We start from the raw sequence: 21,238 nt of genomic DNA, 5'->3' as shown, positions 1-21,238 counted from the left end.
ACTCCAGTGCAGTACTGAGGGAGCGCTGCACTGTCGGAGGTGCCGTCTTTCGGAGGAGATGCTAAACCGATTCTGCCCTCTCAGGTGGGTGGGCATAAAAGATGCCATGGCACTTTTTCCAAGAAGAGCGGGGGAATTCCCTCCGGTATCCCGGCCAATATATCTCCCTCAACCAATATCATTAAAGCAGATTATCTGGTCATTAACTCATTGCTGTGTGTGGGATCTTGCTGTGCACAAATTTGCTGCCGCTTTTCCTACATTACAACAGTGACTAGACTTCAAAAGTACTTAATCGGCTGTAAAGTACCTTGGGACAGCCTGAGGTTGTGAAAGGTGCTGTATAAATGCAAGTTTTTTCTTTCTTTTAAAAGGAAGAGTATCATATATCAAGTAAAGAATAGATCACGCCACAATAAAAGTCACATTCCTAGCTTCACAGGTGTTAAAAGCCAGTGTGACTATTGCACTGAATTTTATTGTTTATTTTTCCCAATTAAATATTTACTCATCCCAAACACTGCTGAGGGTATTATAATTTTTGTTTGTACTTTATTTGTAATAGAATTGTGTCTGAACTCAACTCATCCTGCCTCCCTCATTGCTGCCTGCATATAGATCCCTGCCTGGGAAAAAGGGAGTTATTAGACTGTAGAAAAGGTGGGGACATGCGGTGGCCGTGTTTCGAGAGGATAGGCCTGGCGGAGCATCCAGCAATTAAAATTCTTCTTGGGATTTTTACAATTGAAAGTCTACAGTTTGTGTTGCGTTTGCAGTGGAAATTGCATTAGTGATTCTGCCACAACTGTCAGGATATTAAAATGGCGCCACTGAATGACTTCACTGTATGAGGTTACTTCGGATCTGCAGGTTGGTGGTTTCTGAGCCTAGGCCTGGTGGTTTCTGTGCTACTAGTCCCACTGTTGCATTTGCAAAGATAATCCAGAGACCGTAAGCAGAGTTCAGTTCATGTTGCTTTTTTAATGGCTGCTCCACACACACACTCCCAGGCAAAAACAATCGAATACCTATACACAATACAACGATAACAGCACTATCAAACTCCATGTGCTCAGGCCAAGGCAATCGAGTACCTATCACCAATGTCAGACATAACATTTCCTCCCCCCTCACAGAATTTCAAACATGAAATGTAGTGACAAAGTCCTGTAGGTGGCCAGGGCGAGAACGTGTACGAACAGGCCGAGGTGCGGACTGGTGAAGAGCAGGCCGAAGTGGGGACTGGTGAGGAGCAGGCTGAGGCACAATATCTGCTTGAGGGTTGGCTGGCTGAGCCACATGTGCATCCCGCCACTCTGGGGGTAAGGCTTGGGGATTAGGTCCGTATAATCCCGCAGCAGGGGGTGCTGGCGCCTTCCGAAGGTGGCTGGCATGTCACCGAGAGCCGTCAGTGAGGCAGAAAGTGGCTGGTCCAAGTTGGCGGCTGATTTGGAGAGGGGAGGACCAGAATGACGCCATCTTATTGTTGCAGTGAGGCCTGCGGACTCTGACCCAATCGGAGACTGAGATGTTGGGCGCCTTGGCCCTCTTCGACTGGTCGAAGCGGAGTTTCATCTTCTCCTGCTGTCTAGCGACTGTGGCTTGAGCCGGTGGAGCAGGGCTCTGAGCTAGCGAGGGGCGGAGCCTGCCAAGGGGCAGCATGAGCTCACGGCCTAGCATGAGGGATGCGGGTGAGACCCCTGTAGTGGAATGCCGGGAGGCTCTGTAGTGCAGCAGTGTGTGGAGGAGGGCCTTGTCAAATGCACACCCCTGGGATAGGTGTGCTCGGAGTCCATTTTTCAGTGTCTGGTTAAAACGCTCCACCCCCCCCCCCCCCATTTGACTCGGGGTGGTAGTACGCTGTGCGTATGTGACGGATGCCCTTGCTCTCAAGAGGAGAGTTCCGAAGAGACCATTTGGGGGCCATTGTCTGTGGTGATGGCCTTTGGATGCCCCCAGCGGGAGAAGAGGGACTCAAGGATATCAATGATGACCCGAGAGGTGACGGAGCCCACGGCAGTGACCTCTGGCCATTTTGAGTGCACGTCATAGGTCACCACTAGGAACCGTTGATGGTGCGGGACACCATGGATCTCCCCGCAGACGTCCAGCTGCAGGTGCTCCCAGGGCTGAGAGGGCCAGGCAAGGGGTTGCAGGGGTGGAGGAGCTTGGTGGCCAGTCTTGCCACTTACAAGGCAGGCTGCACAGTCCTTGACCAGGGCCTCGATTTCCCTGTCGATACCCGGCCACCACACTAGGTCTCGGCATCGTTGTTTTGAGCTTCACTATGCCCAAGTGGCCCTCATGCGCCATGGATAAAACACGCGCACGAAGGGCACTTGGGACCACAGTGCAGAGCCCACGTGCAACACAGGAGTCATTCCAGCAGGAGAGCTCCTCTTTAACTCTGGAGTAGGCAGACAGTTCCTCAGGCACCTTGCGAGGCCAGCCATCTCTGATGAAGGTGCACAGCTGGGAGAGGGCCGGATCCTGTTCAGAGGCCTCTTTGAGCTCCTGGAGAGAGACTGTGGTTTGGAGAGGCGTGTGCAGCATCTGGACGATATCCTGTTCCACATGGTCAGACCCGACGAGTGGGGCTGGGGCAGAGACAGTGCGGGAGAGCAGATCTGCAACAACATTGTCACGTCCTGGTGTGAACTGGAGACTGAAATTGTATTGGCGGAGGCGGTCAGACCAGCGGTGTAGACGCAGTGGTCTGTGGCCCGTGCCGGATGTCGACAGCAGGGCAGTGAGAGCCTGGTGATCGGTTCGCAGGGTGAAGGCACGGCCATACGTGTACAGGGGCCACCGCTCACATGCCCAGACGCACGCCAGCGCCTCACGCTCGCCTACTGAGTACTTCTGTTCGGTGGGGCTAAGGGCTCGGGAGGCAAAGGCGATTGGTTTCTCCACTCCATTCTTTTTTCTGCGATAACACTGCCCCCACAGCTGCAGCGGACGCGTCGCAGGCGACGAGGGTGGGGCTGGCGACGTCAAAGTGAGCCAACACTGGAGGCGACGTGAGCTGCGATTTGAGGAGGCGAACAGCTTCCGTACAGGCTTGTGACCACACCCAGGGCTCATCCTTTCGCAGGAGCTGGCGCAGTGGGGCTGTGGTGGCTGAGTACTGGGGCAAAAACTTCAGGTAGTACCCAGTCATGCCAAGGAAGGAGGCAACCTGTGCTGCAGAGCTGGGTTCTGGGATGCTGTGAATGGCATCCACGTTTGACTGGAGTGGGGATATACCGTCAGCCGACAACCGAAACCCCACAAATTCGATCTCTGAAACAGCAAAGACACACTTTTCGCCATTCAGTGTGAGCTTGTGTTTTGCTAGAGCCGTGAAAACTCTGTGAAGGCGTTCGTCGTGAGTGGAGGTCGAGGGCCCATGCACGACGATGTCATCCAGGTAGATGGCCACCCCAGGAATGCCCGCGAGCACAGAGGACATCACCTTTTGGAAGCAGCTGGGTGCAGAGCTAAGTCCAAATGGCATCCTGGTGTACCAAAAGATGCCAGCATGTGTCACAAAAGCAGTGAGGTCCCTGCTGCTGGGGTGGAGGGGAACCTGTAGATAGCCCTGTCGAAGGTCCAGTTTCGAGAACAGGATGGAACCATAGAACTGCGCTGTGAGTGCCTCTGACGTGGGCAGTGGATATTTGTCAGGGATTACGGCCTTATTCACTGCTCGAAGATCGACACAGACGCGTAGACCACCTGACTTTTTCGTTGCGACCACCGGGTTGGAGACCCATGGGGAGGCATCAACTGGTTCGATGATGCCAGCTTCCAGTAGCTGGTGGCATAGTGGTTAGCACTGTTGCCTCACAGCGCCAGGGACCCGGGTTGGAATCCGGCCTCGGGTGACTGTCTGTGTGGAGTTTGCACATTCTCCCCGTGTTTGCGTGGGTTTCCTCCGGGTGCTCCGGTTTCCTCCCACAGTCCAAAGATGTGTGGGTTAGGTTGATTGGCTATGATAAATTGACCCTTAGTGTTAGGGGGATTAAATATGTGGGGTTACGGGGATAGGGTGGGATATGTGTTGGTGTAGGGGTTACGGGGATCGGGTGGGATATGTGTCGGTGCAGGCTCGATGGGCCGAAATGGCCTCTATCTGCACTGTGGGGTTTCTGTGATTTCTGTGAGTAGCTGCTTTAGTTCCGCTGTGACCCCGTCACGGAGAGCAAGCGGGATGCGATGCAGTGGCTGAATGATGGGGGTAACGGTGGAGTCAACCATGGGCTGGTGGGTGAAGGCAGTCAGGCAGCCCAGACCCTCGAAGAGTGCTGGCCATGTTTGGTGCCACGGTGAGGCGACATGCAGACCCGCCGGTGTCTAAGAGAAAAATCCCAGGTTAGTGAAAAGATCCAGTCCCATCAGGTTAGCTCCTTGGCGTGCCACATGAAAACAAAAATCTGGCAAAACTTTTGTTCCATAGCGTAGTGAGGTTGACTGAGCCCACTAGTCCAATTTTTGAATTACCAAAGGGCAGTGGAAGGCGCAGAGTGTGGCAGGGAGCTGAAAAAGCATTTGAATGTGTCCATATTCAGCAGTGAGACGCTGGCACCGGTATCCAACAACAGCGGAATGCACACATCATTCAGGTTAATTGTGCATGACTTGAAAGTCACTACTGGCCCAGAGCTCACGTTGTGAATTATAGTGCTTGAGGACTGAGAGTGTTCATTTGTAGCAACCGGGGCAGAGCGGCAGACATTGGCAAAGTGATTTTGTTTTCCACAATTGCGACAGGCTTGGCCGCGCGCGGGGTAATTCTGCGCTCTGGTAGCATGTGAACGAGATTCGCAGTTTCCACACTGTTGCCGCGGTAGTGCGCGTTGCTGCCGTCGCGCGAGCATTACTGTGTCAGAGCTGTCGGGGCCGAGGGCGCTGTCACTGGGTGTGTGTGCTAGTTTCGCTGCACATTCGGCTGCAGACTCCACTTGAAAGGCAATGTTGACTGCCTGTGACAACGACAGATCGTCGGACTCGAGTAACAGTCTTTCATGCACTCTCACGTTGTTGGTGTGCTCCATTAGTTGATCATGCACCATCTCGTCTTGTAGTGCACTGAACTTGCACGAGCTAGCTAACCCCCTCAAATTAGCCACGTATTGATGCACAGACTCGCCGGGGAGTTGGTGACGCTGTCTAAAAATGAATCGCCGCAGGAGGGCACTTTGTGGGGCAGAGAAGTGTGTGCTTAACAGAGCCACAGCCTCATCATATGTTTGAATTGAGTCTGCTGTGCATAATGTCCCAAGAACACGCTGGCCCTCCGCTCCCAAGCAATGGGATAACAGTGCCTTTTTCCGTGATGTACTCACATTTTCTAGTCCAAGAGCAATGAGATAGGTTTCAAAGGACTGTAACCAGTGAACCCATGGGATCAGCGGCTCACCGGGTAGTGCAAGGAAGGGAGGAGGTGGTGGAAGAGAGATTTCAGCCATCCTTGTCGCCAAATGTTGCGTTTGCAAAGATAATCCAGAGACCGTAAGCAGAGTTCAGTTCATGTTGCTTTTTTAATGGCTGCTCCACACACACACTCCCAGGCAAAAGCAATCGAATACCTATACACAATACCATGATAACAGCACTATCAAACTCCATGTGCTCAGGCCAAGGCAATCGAGTACCTATCACCAATGTCAGACATAACACCTAGTTTGGGCAGAAGTTGAACATAAAGTGTCATTTTATTAGTGCCTGAAAAATATCCAGCGCCTGCAATTCCTGACAGGTAGCAGCCACTCTTTCCTAACTATTTGGTATAAGATAGAATGCTACCGTCTGCCATGACCTTGGATCACCAGCTCCTCTCTAGTTACATGTGATGAAGTTGCAAGAATGATCAGTGCTATAAATAATAAACAATTGATTTTTATTTTAACAGAGAAGCCTCGGTCAAGATCCAATGCAGAGGACACCACCAAGGTTGTAAAGAGTAGGTTCGAGCGGGAGCTAGTAATTAGTCTCTGCCAGGGTCCTTTGCTGTTTCTGTACCTCTCTCTATTCTACAGGTCACAATGATGCTCCGTTCCATATACTGACGCTAATATTCCAACATCCCAATCGATGGAACGATGATTCATTGTGGTCCTGCTAAGCATGTACGAGGAATGAACCATTTTTAAAATACAGAACACTCCTGTTGGAACACAACACAGCACAAAGTATGCTGCTATCAATAGAAGGTTGGAATGAGAAAAGATTATTTGAGTCCTTAAGCAGATTCGTTCGGGGGCTCAATCAACATACAAACGGTTATGGCAGCCCAATGGCTCTGGTACTGGACTAGAGACTCAGCAGTCGTGAATTCAAATCTGGTCATTCAGGGGCTGGCATCAGATAACTATGAGGTTGATTCCTAATGCCTTCAAGGCAACTAGGGATAGGAGATAAATACTGCCTTACCTGTGCTGCTCACATCCCAAGCACAAATAAGGTCCCAAAGAAAAATTCTAAGCTCCTCCCCGACTCCTGGAAGGCAATGGAGGCAAACTCCAAACTAAAATTTCCAAGCTGCAATTTTCCCTAGGCCACCAGTTGGTTTCTGTCGATGGTCCCAGCTATGTCCTATTAAATCTTCATGTGTTTTTATATCATGCGAGTGCCACCAGTTCCCAACGTGAAGGACTCACACAACCAACTTGCCAGGGTTCAGGGAGATGTGGTAAAAATGGGCACTTCAAACCACTGGTCTGGCTGGAACCCAGCTACTTTACTTTTGGGTTGCAGCCAGCTGCATAAGACTGGCACATCGGGAGCCTATACCACGGGCTCAGGTCTTAGAGCAATACAAAAAGGGGTCCCTTCACCACCTTCTCAGGGCATCTCGGAATGGACAATAAATGTCGGTCTTGGCACAGAGGGAGAAGGGCTGTGTTTAGTGACACTGCCGGATGTAATTAACAAGATTCTGTATTGGCACTGCCAGGATGTGGCAGGACAATAATGACCCGACATTGTGTAATATGTAATTTGATTCAGTCAAGCTGTAGACTCTCAGCACTTCATTGAAGTTCTCTACATGGCTAGGTTCAATGTGTAACCTCATCCAGTCACTGTCAGTCAGGCTAGAGAGTTCAGACAATGCACAGCGCTAACACTCCCGAGTTCAGGCAATGCACAGCGCTAACACTCCCGAGTTCAGATAACACTAAGCGCTAACACTCCCAAGTTCAGATAACACACAGCGCTAACACTCCCGAGTTTAGATAACGCACAGCGCTAACACTCCCGAGTTCAGACAATGCGCAGCGCTAACACTCCCGAGTTCAGATAACACTCAGCGCTAACACTCCCGAGTTCAGACAATGCACAGCGCCAACACTCCAGAGTTCAGACAATGCACAGCGCCAACACTCCCGAGTTCAGACAATGCACAGCGCCAACACTCCAGAGTTCAGACAATGCACAGCGCTAACACTCCCGAGTTCAGACAACGCACAGCGCTAACACTCCCGAGTTCAGACAACGCACAGCGCCAACACTCCCGAGTTCAGAAAACGCACAGCGCCAACACTCCCGAGTTCAGACAATGCACAGCGCTAACACTCCCGAGTTCAGACAATGCACAGCGCTAACACTCCCGAGTTCAGACAATGCACAGCGCTAACACTCCCGAGTTCAGATAACACTCAGCGCTAACACTCCCGAGTTCAGACAATGCACAGCGCTAACACTCCCGAGTTCAGACAATGCACAGCGCCAACACTCCCGAGTTCAGACAATGCACAGCGCTAACACTCCCGAGTTCAGACAATGCACAGCGCTAACACTCCTGAATTCAGACAATGCACAGCGCCAACACTCCCGAGTTAACACTCAGCAGTAACACTCCCGAGTTCAGATAATGCACAGTGCTATCACTCCCGAGTTCAGATAACACTCGAGGCTAACACTTCCAAGTTCAGATAACGCACAGCGCTAACACTCCCGAGTTCAGATAACGCACAGCGCTAACATTTACATTTTCCATGTGCTAATATTGGAAGTGGTAATGTGCAGCATTTACAGTAGGGGAGCCAACACTGTGCATGTACAGAAGGATGAAGTCACAGGTCGATTGAAAACCTGAAGTACCCACACTGTCGCTAATCACTCCATCAAACTAAACATTCTGGGAGAGAGCTGTGGTGACTGATGGGCAGGGTGTGTGGGTTATTCTTCCCACAGCATGTTGGTATAAAACCACTAAAATAAGCCTGGGGCAAAACTAATTATATGCACAATTCAATGAAAGAAGGATGTTCTAAAAATGATATTTCAGCCCCTTGCATATTTTCATTCATAATTTTAAATGGTTTACTGGCAAAAATCCTGAATTCTCTTTGCTTTAGACCTATGTAAACACTTCCATTTCCAGTCCGAGCTGGATGAGAATACAGGTGCTCATTCTCAATATTGAAAAGAGACAAGAGGTCAGGAGAATGGATTACAACAGGTCTTATTATAGTCAGGCCACTTGCCCTGTTGGATTTGAAAATGAAACAGTATAGAAAAGGGGGCTTCTGCCAACTAACCAGAGAGGACACCTCAGGGAGCACGGCAATGTGCACAGCAATCACTTTACCACATAGGAGAGGACAATAAAAGACCACAGTCCATCTAGATTGCCACCTACCATCCCGATAAAGTAAAAGAAAGAACTTGCATTTATATAGCCCCTTCCACAGCTTCAGGACATCCCAAAGCACTTTACAGCCAATGAAGTACTTTTTAAGTGTAGTCGCTGCTGTATTGTATGAAACACGGAAGCCAATTTGCACACAGCAAGCGCCCACAAACAGCAATGTGATAATGACCAGATAATCTGTTTTAGTAATGTTGGTTGAGGGATAAATTTGGCCAGGACATCGGGAAGAACTCCCCTGCTCTTCTTTGAAATAGTGTCATGGGATCTTTTACGCCCACTTGAGGGGGCAAACGGAGCCTTAGTTTGATGTCTCATCCAAAAGATGACTCCTCCGACAGTGTAGCACTCCCTCAGTACTACACTAGAATGTCAGCCTAGATTTTAGTGCTCAAGTCTCTGGTCGCATGATACAATGATAATGGAGTTTATTATACTGTATATCTTACTAGGCTGATGTCCGGTGGGGGCACTTCTGTCCGATGGGTGCAGGTGCCCCCCGCCCTTGTAAAGGGTGGGTGGGGCTCTTTAGCCTTGGTTGCAGCCCAACTAGGAGAAGATATTTCAAAAGATAAAAACCCTGAGGAAGGCAATGGGTAACCGACTTAGCTACTCTTCCCTAATAAGTAGCTTAAGAATCTCGTGTATGAGATTTGAGTTAAGAGCTACTCGAGGGACAGAACACAACGTACGGACGGACTGTATATCTATTGACAGCAGCCCCTCTGCACCTTCTAACATTAATTTAGCACCTCAAAAGGCTTGGTATAAAACCTGTAATGTTCGATACCAAATAGTCAATACCAGCACCTTAATTACAGTGGACGTTAGCACCCTATATACATGCCCTACGCTGTGTACTTATGCCACAATCAATGATAGATGATTAGATTTTTTCCCCTCCCCTCTATAGATTCCCTCACCCATCATACTCACACGGCTGTCCATTTCAGAGTAAAAGACATGCAGGAGTAGGATTGCCAACCCTCCAGGGTTGCCCTGGAGTCTCCAGGAATTGAAAATGAATCTCCAGGACTCCGCTATGAGCAACCAAGGAGAAAAATCATAGGGATGTTAAACGTTAACATTTTTTTTAATCTCATTTTCTTTGGACACTTTTATTTATTTGTTATTAAAATATTGGAGATGGAGATAAAAGACTGACGGACAATCAAGAATGGTCTAACCGGGTAACGAAGAGTCTGCTCGTTTTCCAATTGGCGAGGGAAGGCGGAGCGTCGTGCGGATGGACATGTCGGGCGACCAATAGCGGGAGCCTGGGGGCGGGGCGGTTGTAGGCAGGAGGTGAAACTCCAGGGTAGCGTCCAACCAGAGTTGGCAACTCTACACGGGAGTGAAAGAGTGTAGAGGGACTCCAATGCAACTTGCCTACTCTGTGGTGAGGTGGCAGTGCCGTTGCCTGGGTTGTCAGACAATGATTGCAGGTTACAAATATTCAGCAGTGACTCAACTGAACAAAACAACAACATCTAAGAGCACTGTTCCTTCATAGTCACCCATACCACCCAAAGACCCTTAAGGAAGTGTTCAATGACCAAAATCAAGTTATGTATAATTTTCATTAATAACAGTGTAATTATTAAGTTATTACTATGTACTTAAAAACTACTCATTTCACTGTCCTTGTAATTAAATTTAAGTATGATCAAGTACATTATTGCCTCAATAATTTATTTATAATGAGCATGTAGCAGTTAATACAGTTACACTAGTAAGATTTATACTCGTGTACCAACTGTGCAAGTAATTTAAGTTATGTTAGTAATGACTGTCTATATTACAATTTTAAAAATACATACAACTTATACTATACTATTTCAAAAGAGACAAACTAGCCTCCAGACACCTTCTTTAAAACAAACTGATATTTTGGCCAGAGGCTGGGGATAGGACCATAGTGGGGTGTTGGGTAGTGGGGTCAGGTGGGGGGAGGGGGAGAGCCGAGGAAGAGGTCAGGGCCTGGATCAGGTGAGGGAGTGACGAATCCAGCGTAGGCCTTGGCTGAGGCCAAACCCTGGGTTGCGAGCTGGCTGGGCTGGGCTGTGGTAGGATGGTCGGGCTGGGCTGTGGTAGGATGGTCGGGCTGGGAAGTGGTAGGATGGTCGGGCTGGGAAGTGGTAGGATGGTCGGGCTGGGCTGTGGTAGGATGGTCGGGCTGGGAAGTGGTAGGATGGTCGGGCTGGGCTGTGGTAGGATGGTCGGGCTGGGAAGTGGTAGGATGGTCGGGCTGGGCTGTGGTAGGATGGTCGGGCTGGGCTGTGGTAGGATGGTCGGGCTGGGCTGTGGTAGGATGGTCGGGCTGGGCTGTGGTAGGATGGTCGGGCTGGGCTGTGGTAGGATGGTCGGGCTGGGCTGTGGTAGGATGGTCGGGCTGGGAAGTGGTAGGATGGTCGGGCTGGGCTGTGGTAGGATGGTCGGGCTGGGAAGTGGTAGGATGGTCGGGCTGGGAAGTGGTAGGATGGTCGGGCTGGGCTGTGGTAGGATGGTCGGGCTGGGCTGTGGTAGGATGGTCGGGCTGGGCTGTGGTAGGATTGTCGGGCTGGGCTGTGGTAGGATGGTCGGGCTGGGCTGTGGTAGGATGGTCGGGCTGGGCTGTGGTAGGATGGTCGGGCTGGGCTGCGGTAGGATGGTCGGGCTGGGAAGTGGTAGGATGGTCGGGCTGGGCTGCGGTAGGATGGTCGGGCTGGGCTGCGGTAGGATGGTCGGGCTGGGCTGCGGTAGGATGGTCGGGCTGGGCTGCGGTAGGATGGTCGGGCTGGGCTGCGGTAGGATGGTCGGGCTGGGCTGCGTTAGGATGGTCGGGCTGGGCTGCGGTAGGATGGTCGGGCTGGGCTGTGGTAGGATGGTCGGGCTGGGCTGCGTTAGGATGGTCGGGCTGGGCTGCGGTAGGATGGTCGGGCTGGGCTGTGGTAGGATGGTCGGGCTGGGAAGTGGTAGGATGGTCGGGCTGGGAAGTGGTAGGATGGTCGGGCTGGGAAGTGGTAGGATGGTCGGGCTGGGCTGTGGTAGGATGGTCGGGTTGGGAAGTGGTAGGATGGTCGGGCTGGGCTGTGGTAGGATGGTCGGGCTGGGCTGTGGTAGGATGGTCGGGTTGGGAAGTGGTAGGATGGTCGGGCTGGGAAGTGGTAGGATGGTCGGGCTGGGCTGTGGTAGGATGGTCGGGCTGGGCTGTGGTAGGATGGTCGGGTTGGGAAGTGGTAGGATGGTCGGGCTGGGCTGTGGTAGGATGGTCGGGCTGGGCTGTGGTAGGATGGTCGGGCTGGGCTGTGGTAGGATGGTCGGGCTGGGCTGTGGTAGGATGGTCGGGCTGGGAAGTGGTAGGATGGTCGGGCTGGGCTGTGGTAGGATGGTCGGGCTGGGCTGTGGTAGGATGGTCGGGTTGGGAAGTGGTAGGATGGTCGGGTTGGGAAGTGGTAGGATGGTCAGGCTGGGCTGTGGTAGGATGGTCGGGCTGGGCTGTGGTAGGATGGTCGGGCTGGGCTGTGGTAGGATGGTCGGGCTGGGCTGTGGTAGGATGGTCGGGCTGGGAAGTGGTAGGATGGTCGGGCTGGGAAGTGGTAGGATGGTCGGGCTGGGAAGTGGTAGGATGGTCGGGCTGGGAAGTGGTAGGATGGTCGGGCTGGGCTGTGGTAGGATGGTCGGGCTGGGAAAGAGAAGGCTGGTCCTGGAGTCAGTCCAGGAACAGTTGCTGCTCAATGTGGAATTAAACATGACATTGGACAATGGGAGCAGAGTTAGCCGATGTTACTCGGGTGCAATGACCAGTGATTGGTAACTACATGATTTCCACAATCACTAAAAATGAATGAACTAACATTTTATTCAGAGAGAAAGAGATACACTAAATATTCCACAGGTATCTAGCTCTTACGGCAGACATAATGACAGACATAATGACAACATTGCAACATTAATTATGAGGCTTTGCATCTCAGTTAACAAGTCCGGCAAAAATAATGTAATGTTTTTCCCCTTTAAGGAGCAGGTATTGTACCTTTAACGTCTTCAGTTAAGATCTTCAGCGTCCCTTCCCACAGCATTAAAGCCTTTGAGTAATATTCCAAATGTCTGTACTAATGAACTACAAATGAATGAACTCCCAGTTCAATGCAAGTTCTCTGTATTTCTCTGCTTCCTTTCATCAAAAGGCTAATTCGGCCTGTCACAGAATCAAATGAATGCTGTAGTGCAGTATGTTGGGGCACCAGTAAGTGTTGCCAAGGACTGGTTGGAGCTGGGTACATGCTCATAAAAACCTCATCCACTGAGCACCTGAACTCGGTTGTGCTTCCCCCAAGCTAGCACCGGGAGGAGGTCACATATACTCCCCCCTACCGCCACCCACACAGGGAAAGGGGCCAATCTTGCACACCCTAGCAGCAATCTCAGAAGCACAGCTAAAAGCCTGGAGGATCACCTCGCACCCTCTCACCCACAGTTAGCGGATAAGGGGTAGGCCATTTAGGACAGAAATGAGGAGGAATTTCTTCACCCAGAGAGTGGTGAACCTGTGGAATTCTCTATCACAGAAGGCAGTAGAGGCCAATACATTAAATATATTCAAGAAGGAGTTGGATATATTTCTTAAGGCTAAAGGGATCAAGGTGTATGGGGAGAAAGCAGGGACCGGGTACTGAAATTGGATGATCAGCCATGATCGCATTGAATGGCGGAACAGGCTCGAGGGGCCGAATGGCCTACTCCTGCTCCTATCTTCTATGTTTCTATGACCTACGTGAATGAGGCAATGGGGAGAAAGATAGAGGGAGGTGTCAGCCATGGCTCATTCTTCTTTCTCATGTCAACTATGTCAGCTACGAATGACCAACAGGCGACCCTGGCACTCAACCCTAGAAGCCAACCCATCGACGAGCCACCTGTGTCACTGTCAGCTTACAGACTTGCCGGAGAGGAGTGCAGTTTTATAAATTGTACTTTATATTCCATCAGCCCCTCTTTACATCTAATGAAAGCTGACTTTCTCAAGCCAGAAATGGATTAAATAATTTTAACTGTAGTCTGCCCTCTGGCCAAACGCTGTTTTGTCTCTGAGGCAACTTGGTCTCCTCAAATGTATCTTAATGTTCCCCGCAGATTTATTGCTTAATATTGTGATGGATCATGAGCATAACATATGGAACACATTAAAAAAAAGGTTTATTAATGTCTAAATTAAATTATATTAATTTCAGATGACAAGCAAGCTGCCAAAGGCCTCAAGAATTTGAAGGACAATGTACTTATGGAGACCTTGGTTATATGAGCGTTATTTACTCTGTGCACTAACAGTCGGGGTATCAGAAACCTTTTTTCAAACGTGCAAAAAGGGACAGAGATCTCCCCGGAGAAGCCCGTCATTTATTTTGGCTTAATTTCTAAATGATGTCTCCATCTGTTCATGGTTTCAAGGCCGTGGTGTGTCTGTCAGCACTGGCGATTTATAATGGGTAAGTTAATGATTGCATTTTTTAGAGATGATGGTAGCAGTCTTCTTCTTTGAACCCGTCAGTCAATGAGCTGTGTGAAGACCACCATCACCCAGCCACTTTATTCGCCTGGTTCATACTGGTGGTACGAAGTCAAGTTTGATAGAAGTTTGAAACCGAATCGCAGCCATCGGCCTGTTGACATGGAGCGGAAATATTTAGTCCAGGTACCAAGGTGGAAGTTCACTGCTGGCTGAGATAACTGTCTAATGCAAATCTCGTGGCATGGAACTTCCAAACCTTTCTTGGTGCGCAAACTGATTCTGGCATGAATTTGACATCATCACTAAAAAGGACGAAGGGAGAGGTTGAAAGAATTTTTTGGGGAGAGTTTAGCAAGCCATGTAGTTGGCCATTTTAATTGATGCATCAAGCGGTATTAAATTACTTGTCCCAATACAGGCACTGCCTTTGAGTTCCAGCTGCAATCAGCAAGATGGTCACATCAAGCCACTAGGGGTTCAAGAAGAAGGCCCACCACCACCACCTTCTCAGGGCAGTTAGGGATGGGGGAATAAATGCCTGCCTTGTCAGTGATGCCCACATCCCAAGAATTCATTTTTTTAAAATATAACTGATTGTGGTGCTTGATCGTTGAGGCTGCTAGTCAGTAAAGCAATGTTTAGAACGGCTTTCACATGACATGAACATATACCATCCATAAATCATACAGCTACATTGACCATTACATGTTAATGTAGAATTCAACCTCCCTTACATCGCGACTGTGTTTTAATTGTTTGCTATTAATTCTGTCAGACCTGTATCATTCTGGTTGTGTCTGTATCTGTGATCAAACAGATCAAAAGTTTTTCCAAAGGAATCCGCAGGTTTTGCACGACAGTCATGCTTGTAAACTTGAGAGGTAGAAAGAAAGACTTGCATTTATACAGCACCTTTCATGAACTCAGAACGTCTCAAAGGCGCTTTACAGCCAACAAAGTATTTTTGAGGTGTAGTCACTGTTGTTAATGTAGGAAACACAGCAGCCAATTTGCGCACAGCAAGCTCCCACACACAGCAATGAGATATTGGCCCAGAAATTCGGGTCGGGGGCTTCCCGTGGGTGCAAGCCCCCGACCTGCACTTACCTTGCGCGCCGGCAGTTGAGCTGTAGGGCCCCGTGGAATTCCGCTCCGGGGCCTGGCCCAGCTGCCGGCGCGCTGTACTTGCGTATCCCAGGGGCATAGTTAGTGCGATGCGTCCCCTGGGATCACGTGAGCCATGGGCAGCCAATCGGAGGAGGGAAAAACCCATTCATAAGATTGACAGGAAGACCTGTCAAAACTTATGAATACTACGGCCCCAAAATAGCAGTAAACCTTCAAATAAATTACATTAAATAACTATTTTAAACAATAATTTGAATTTTTGAAAAAAATAATTTTATATTCTAACCAGGCTAAAAATAAACTTACCTTGCTTTAAAGTATTTAAAAATAATAAACCTGTGGAAAAAATGTTTTAATTTTAATTAATTGACCACTTACCTTGTAAAAAGCAGGCCTTACGCCTACTTTTTACATTTCTAAATATTGCAGGCTTACGATCCCGGAAAACCTGCAAAAAAAAACTAAGTTCAAAGCGCATGCGCAGCCTCTCCTGCACGCGCGTTCGACCTCTGAACCCCTTCGTTCAGAGGATCGGAAGTGCCGGTTTCCCACGCATGCGCAGTGCATGCAGAAAACCGGCACTTCCATTCGGCCTACGGGTGAGTACCCCGTACGTACTCACCCGTGGAGACCCGAATTTCTGGGCCAATGACCAGATCATCTGTTTTAGCGATGTTGGATGAGGGATAAATATTGGCCCAGGACACCTGCTCTTCTTCAAAATAGTGCTATGGGATCTTTTACGTCCCCCAGAGGGCAGACGGGGCCTCGGTTTAACCGAAAGACAGCACTAGATCATCTGATTTAGTGATGTTGGTTGAGGGATTTGTGCTGCAGTGCCAGCCTCGATGAAGTGATCAAGTCTCTGTGTGGAAATATAGATTACTCGGAGTCGAGATTTCGACATCTGGAATGGGGCACTTTTAAAACACTTTCCTTAAAACACTAGGTACCCGAAACTTTAAGTGAAACCAACTGAGATTCCCCCAGAGATTAAAGTTAGGCCTGCCCCAATTTAATTGGTGCATCAAGAGGTATTAAATGAACTGTCCCAACACAGGCACTGCCTTGGACTTCCAGCTACAAATCGACAAGATGGCCACATCAGCCGAAACTCCCACTCCGCATCCCTGGCGACGCGGAAAACAAGAGGCGTCAGTTTTCAATCCAATCCCAATGAATAAATCCACATTGAGCGGCTCTCCATAAACACTTTCCGAAAAAGAGGGAAATGCGTGGAAAAGGCAAACCTGCTTTAACTGATAGGGTGAAGGATATGATTTTATGTAGGCAACCATCCAAAAACAATAATTGCAGCTTTCCAATACATCCTGAGTTTCTAGCTTTGGATATTTTTGTAGGATAGTTTATGTGAGGGAAACAAAATTAGACTACATGGAAAAAAAATAGACTTCTCTGGAAAATGGTTCCATTTTAACTTCAAGCAGACTGATTAAAATAAAAACCTCAGAATCAAGCAAGTAGTTTGTCTGAGGAAGGGAGCAGGGGTTAAGGAGTGCGTTACTGGACGTTATGGGGAGTTGGGCCTATGTGGAAATATGAGTGAGATTAAAGCCTGCAAAGGCTGTGTGTGGATTTCTTTACAATGTCTGTAGCTGGCCATCTCCGTTTGCGGCTATTGTTCTGCCAAGTCTGCACTGAATACCCCACAGCCTTCATTCAAAAGGAGGGAAACCCAGGACAGTTGCTGACTTGTGGCGAGGCGCTCAACGGGCTGGAGTATTGAGAATGTGTCAGATTTGAGTTTTATCCCACTGTGTACCCATGAATGGAACCATGCAGGAAATCTCCACTCCAACGAAAAAAAAACCTCAGGACAAAGTTTTTGTAAGTTGTTCATTACTCTGCAAGTAAAAGATTTTTTTTTTTGGAAGGTGTTCGGCCTGAATGAACATTTCATTGGAGACAAAACCTATTATCGGCAACAGAGGAAAGCCCAAAGAGGAGAGTAGCTGCCAGCGTTGCAGGAATGGAGACAGAGAGAAGAGTGGGTGGTATTGCCCAGAAAACAACTGAGGGGTTGGTAGCACGGGATGATGCTGTACCGTACTAAGGTGACCTGCAGCCCAGGCCAGTTGCTTCAAATCAAATCAACTTTTATTGTCATTGTTAGTGCACAAGTGCACTACAACGAAATGTAGGCTTGCGGCTCCCGAGAGTGTACATTTGGATTAAGACATTTAAACATTCAACATACATTTGGCTTGTAGTATATTAACATAAACATAACCATAATAAAGTGCATTGGCAGATGTGCAGGCTTTAGAGTTTATTTGTAGAGTTCAGTAGGATGACAGCCCTGGGAAAGAAGCTGTTCCTAAATCTGGTCGTACGGGTGCGGATGCATCTGTAGCGTCTCCCAGATGGCAGGAGGGCGAACAGACCGTGGCTGGGGTGGGTAGGGTCTTTGATGATGGACCGTGACCTCCGTAGACAGCGTTTCTGGGCTTACCAAGGTTAGAAAGTAACTCACATGCTTAGTAGTCCAGTGTATTTCATTATACATTTCTCTGTCTCCATTCCCCACCCCCTCCCCCCACCCCTCACACACACCCCAGCCACAAGCGCTGGTTATCGGAATATGTGGTATTTGTTAGGAGTCCCACACATATAATGCTGAAGTCAGTGAAGACTAATTTTTGGATTGACACCTCTCTCTCCCAGAAAGGAGCAGTAAAGAAGCCTACATATTGACAATGATAGCTATCTAAATATATAAAAGAAAGAACTTGCATTTATATTGCGCCTTTCATGACCTCAGGATGTTCCAAAGCACTTTGCAGCCAATTAAGTACATTTTGAACTATAGTCACCATTATAATGTAGGAAACACAGTAGCCAACGTGTGCACAGCAAGGTCCCACAAACAGCAATTCGATTATGACCAGATTATCTGTTTATAGTGAGGTTGGTTGAGGGATAAATATTGGCCAGGAAACCAGAGAGAATTCCAGTTCTTCCTGCTCTTCTTTGAATAGCCCCATGGGATCTTTTGCATCCACTGGAGAGGGGAGTCGGGGCCTCGGATTGATCTCTCATCCGAAAGATGACACCTACAACAGTGCAGCACTCCCTTGGTACTGCAGTGGAGTGTCAGCCTGAAGTATGTGCTCAAGTCTCTGGAGTGGGACTGGAACCCACAGCCTGCTGACTGTTGAGAGGAGAGTGCTGCCCAGTGAGCCACAGCGGACACTTGAGCCCCACACATAGAGTTTTGGATTCAGTGAAGACTAATATTTGGATAAAGGATCAATCCAGAAATACACCTCTCCCTCCCAGAAAGGAGCAGCAAAGAAGCCTATGTATTGCGGATATCTATCCAAATATATTCTGAGTTTAGAGAGAATTTTGTGAATTGTATTTGCCTCCCTCAACCCCAAGTCGTTGCTCTATAAGCACTGTAAATTCTTCTGATGTGTTCCTTTTTCTTTCCCTTCCTTGCTCCTTATAGTAAACTCAAACAACAGAGATAAGCTCCAGACAGCTTACGTGTGATGTGTGTGTTGCGGGGGGAGGGAGCTCACTCACTCACTCACACACTGCTGCTGCTTTATCCACTGCCTGACCTCTGCAGGTTGCCAAGAGAATCACACACAATAGTGCACAAGACTCGAGTGTGCTCGAGCCCGAAGCCCAAACACAAGAATTTGCACAATCAAGCAGAAATTTAAAAAAAAACTGCAAGCCAAGTTGGAACAAGACCAGTTTGAAACAAGTGTATGAAAAGGTCCAGTGGACGGAGTTCCAATTCCTCTAAATGTATAAAGAATCAAATCCAAGCACATGCACCTATCCAGGCATCGGAAAGTTATTTTTCAGAATCATTTCACGCAGACTTATGAAAAACTATGCTGGCCTGTTTCAGACAGCCATACTTTTATCTTTGATAAAGATACTAAAATAAATTATAATGAACTTTCTAAGGAGTGTGGGGTATGCGGAGTGGAATGAATGCAGATCACACTCATGTTAGATCTAGTCTAAAAGGAGCGTGAATGGTAATGAACCATTGCTATCGGAATAAGTGCCATTAGATCATCACAGAATGTAACCAACACGGCCTCAAATAACTGGACTAAAGGCAATCAGTACAGCAACACTGGATCACAGGCACCAGCTTAAGCAAAAGTACAGGAATTTCTGAGTCATTTGCACGGTGGCTAACTCTTCACTGTATGATTGTGGCTGTACAGAGACTTACAATTTATACGTTTCAAATGAGAAGTCAATGCTCCAACCCATCCTCCACCCCAGCTCCTGAAATGAAGTAGAAACAAAGTTGGGCCTCGCAAAATAAACTCTCAGCCAGAATCCTTAAAACTCACACCTCTACTTTAAGTACTGTGAAGTGATTCACCGGCTGCACAGCTCCGCACCACTGTTTAAAATCCAGTATGCTAACAAACTGCTCTTTGTCTATGCTGAAGAACCCTTTCTGTTCCCACCAACCTGCAAGCATGGGTTGCCATGGAGACGCTGCACGTCTATTTGCCACACAAGTGATCAAAGGGCCCCAGACAACACACACAAAAAAACTTGCTAGACTTCCGACTGGCCGGCCACTAATTAACTGACAGGGACTTTCGGCCGGTGATTCCGTTCACTTGCTGCAGTTAACAGCAATATTCAGTGCGCTGCAAAAGTGCTTCAGTTGGCAAGGCAGGCGGACGCAAAAATCAAATGGCAAAGCTTTAAAAGAGCCCAGAGAGCTGTGCCACAATAGCACTTTGTCAGAATAACCGTACCTGCTTCATCTTCAGAATCCCATTATCCACAGTGTACGAAGAAGTCTGCAGTCACAATAAAGAAAAACTTGGCACAAGGGGGAGGGTTAGATCCATTCGCTTCCCCCCACACACAGGTCTATCAGCTTCTCACATTCTTTGTTTAAACTTTGCGCTGGGAAACTGCTCCATGCCCACACGGTCACGGCAGCCTTAGCTTCTGGTCTGTGAGAAGAAGTCAGGAAGAGGGGGACATAGCAGGCTGCTTCCCTCGTTTGAAACCCAAGATCTGATCAGCTGCAACAAACTGAAAGAGGCTCTGATTGAGCCTCGCCAATCAGGCGCAGGGGGAGGAGGCTAACATGTCTACTCTGGGATTAGGGAAGGTTTGAAAGGTATTGCAAGATAAAGGGCAACTGAGATGAAAGGCACGAGCTAGCAAAAGGGGAGGAGATATGGTAAGTTGCTGTATCTCTGTCTTTAAAACTATCTCCTAAATGAACACAAAACCAGACTGGCCTGTGGCAAAACTTTGAAAGTGTCTGTGGTTATGAATCAAATGATAAACTTGGACCGAAATGTCTCGGGGCCTGTCGGGAACGATAGTGGAGCCTTCCCTTGCTTGTTCTTGCGACAGTGCTTCCATCTCCCCTTGATTTAAATTCAGCAAGTAAAAAGCTATAGCAGGTGGTTGCACTGTGGAAATGGAACTAAATCACACACCCCTGTCCTCCCGGGGGGGTCGTTCAAACTGTCACTGGCTGCTTCAAGGTTAATGAGATCACCAGTTCACAATTGTTAACTGCCAAAATCCACACACAAAAAAAAGACAAATATTAGTTCAGTTTACACTTGGGATCCTGATTCCATCAATAAAAGAAAAGAACGAACTTGCATTTATATAGCACCTTTCACCACCTCAGGCGGTCCCAAAGTGCTTTGCAGCCAATGAAGTACTTTTGAAGTGTAGTCGCTGTTACAATGTAGGAAACACGGCAGCCAATTCACACACAGCAAGGTTCCACAAACAGCAAGGAGATTAGGACCAGATAATTTAGAGATGTTGGTTGAGGGATAAATATTGGCCAAGACACGGGGAGAACCCTCCTCCTCTTCTTTGAAACAGTGCCATAGCATCATTAACATCCACCTGAGATGGCAGGTAAGGCCTCGGTTTAACGTCTCATCCAAAAGACGCCTCCGACAGTGCAGCACTCCCTTGGTACTGTACTGAAGTGT

General features: G+C 48.5%; 1 protein-coding gene across 2 annotated transcripts in view; it reads right to left on the bottom strand.

Moving 5' to 3' along the window:
* LOC147107381 (E3 ubiquitin-protein ligase Midline-1) overlaps positions 1 to 20,328 on the bottom strand; it is a 202,917-nt gene extending 182,589 nt beyond the window's left edge. Inside the window, exon 1 of one of the 2 annotated variants that reach the window (XM_086006367.1) lies at positions 20,021 to 20,328. The gene's annotated coding sequence lies outside the window, so the exon portion shown is untranslated. The remainder of the gene's footprint in view (positions 1 to 20,020) is intronic. The other variant, XM_086006369.1, reaches the window with a different exon arrangement.
* Between the last annotated feature and the right edge of the window lie 910 nt (positions 20,329 to 21,238).

This window comes from Somniosus microcephalus, chromosome 14 (assembly GCF_052327205.1).
Source record: "Somniosus microcephalus isolate GS21.2 chromosome 14, FLI_Smic_1.0, whole genome shotgun sequence".
NCBI classification, from domain to species: Eukaryota; Metazoa; Chordata; class Chondrichthyes; order Squaliformes; family Somniosidae; genus Somniosus; species Somniosus microcephalus.
This window is presented reverse-complemented; position numbering and strand designations above follow the sequence as displayed.